Source organism: Suncus etruscus, chromosome X (assembly GCF_024139225.1).
Source record: "Suncus etruscus isolate mSunEtr1 chromosome X, mSunEtr1.pri.cur, whole genome shotgun sequence".
NCBI lineage: Eukaryota > Metazoa > Chordata > Mammalia > Eulipotyphla > Soricidae > Suncus > Suncus etruscus.
The window spans coordinates 7,093,321-7,095,289 of record NC_064868.1 but is presented as its reverse complement, the minus strand read 5'-3'; the positions used below and the strand labels follow the sequence as shown (position 1 = coordinate 7,095,289).

Here is a 1,969-nt window from a genome sequence, read left to right as displayed (position 1 = left end):
CAGAGGAAAAACAAGTGATTCTTGTTGTCTGTTTCTTTTCGTTGGACTAATTTGTCAGGCTCTTGTAGAGAAAATGCCCCAGAGGGAAATAATGAAATTTTACAATCGAAATTAGTTAAAAGATAAACTTTTAAGATACATTAATGTCTTAGCAGTCTAGAACATTTAAATTTTTTGTTACTCTAATAAGTGAGGTCCATAGGAGAATTCCTAGATTTAATTTTTTGGTTGACCATTTTCCTTACTTTCATTAGAAAAAAGTGGTAACTAGCCTACTGGATAGAGATACTTAAGGGTGTGCCTGTATCATTATCTGACTTTTGGTTGACTCTCATCACTTAACCTCAGCTTACCTCCTGAAAGCTGGGATGATTCTCTACCTGGATTCTTTTTTTATAATTATCTTTATTTAAACACCATGATTACAAATATGATTATAGTTGTATGATTACAGTCATGTAAAGAACACCCCCCTTCACCAGTGCAACATTCCCACCACCAATTTCCCAGATCTCCCTCCTCCCCACCCCCCACACCTGTACTCAAGACAGGCTTTCTACTTCCCTCATTCATTCACATTGTTATGATAGTTTTCAGTGTAGTCATCGCTCCAACTGCACTCATCACTCTATGTGATGAGCTTCATGTCATGAGCTGCACCTACCAGCCCTCATCTCTCTGGTCTCTGAGATACTGTTAAAAATGTCTTTCATTTTTCTTAAAGCCCATAGATGAGTGAAACTATTCTGCGTCTTTCTCTTTCCCTCTGACTTACTTCACTCAGCATAATAAATTCCATGTACATCCATGTATAGGAAAATTTCATGATTTCATCTCTCCTGATGGCTGCATAATATTCCATTGTGTATATGTACCACAGTTTCTTTAGCCACTCATCTGTTGAAGGGCATCTTGGTTGTTTCCAGAGTCTTGCTATTGTAAATAGTGCTGCAATGAATATAGGTGTAAGAAAGGGATTTTTGTATTGTATTTTTGTGTTCCTCAGGTATATTCCTAGGAGTGGTATAGCTGGATCATATGGAAGCTCAATTTCCAGTTTTTTGAGGAATCTCCATATTGCTTTCCATAAAGGTTATACTAGACAGCATTCGCACCAGCAGTGAAAGAGTTCCTTTCTCTCCACATCCCCGCCAGCACTGCTTGTTTTCCTTTTTTGTGATGTTTGCCAATCTCAGTGGCATGAGGTGGTGCCTCATAGTAGTTTTGATTTTCATCTTCCTGACAAAAATATGGAACACTTGACAAATTTGCGTGTCATCCTTGCGCAGGGGCCATGCTAATCTTCTCTGTATCCTTCCAATTTTTAGAATATGTGCTGCCGAAGCGAGCACTACCTAGATTCTTTACCTCTCTCAAAGTGCTCAGTAAGCACTTGGAGGAACAATAGCTTGAAGTGCCTTGCAAGCATATGGATACAATTTCAAGTTGCTGGATCCCACATTCCTGGCAAGATGGCTATCATTCCCAGAGTTGCAAGTTATTAGTCCTTTCTAGCTGTACCACAAAGTGAGCATTGTTACAAAAGGTTGTGTGAGCCATTTTGGCAAACACAGGGATGAGCACTCTAAGACCACAGCCAGGGCTTGCATGCTTCACCCCTACAGTGAGCACATTTGTAAGCACATAGCGAAAGTCCCACTTCACCTACCTAACCAGAGGTTTCTCGTCAAACATTGTAGACCATTACCAGATATGCGGTTATGTGGTTACCAACTGCAGGAGGATTTTAGGGAACAATTGTCATAATTGAGGACAAGTAAACATATATTTCAAATACCAAACAATTCAGTGCAATCTAGTATGTACCCCCGCAGTGATCGCCACAGCTAAAAATGTGTGTGCACCAAAGCCATACATTTTATGACCCCTGATCATCCCAACAACAACGAAAATCGTAACATCGGCAACAGTAACACTAAGGAAAGGGATGGGAAAGGATTTTTAAAGT

General features: G+C 39.8%; 1 non-coding gene across 1 annotated transcript; it reads right to left on the bottom strand.

Annotated features, from left to right (window-relative positions):
* Positions 1-1,244: 1,244 nt before the first annotated feature.
* Positions 1,245-1,352, bottom strand: LOC126000200 (U6 spliceosomal RNA). Its single transcript, XR_007492559.1, has one exon. It is a non-coding gene; the product is annotated as a U6 spliceosomal RNA (small nuclear RNA).
* Positions 1,353-1,969: the final 617 nt, after the last annotated feature.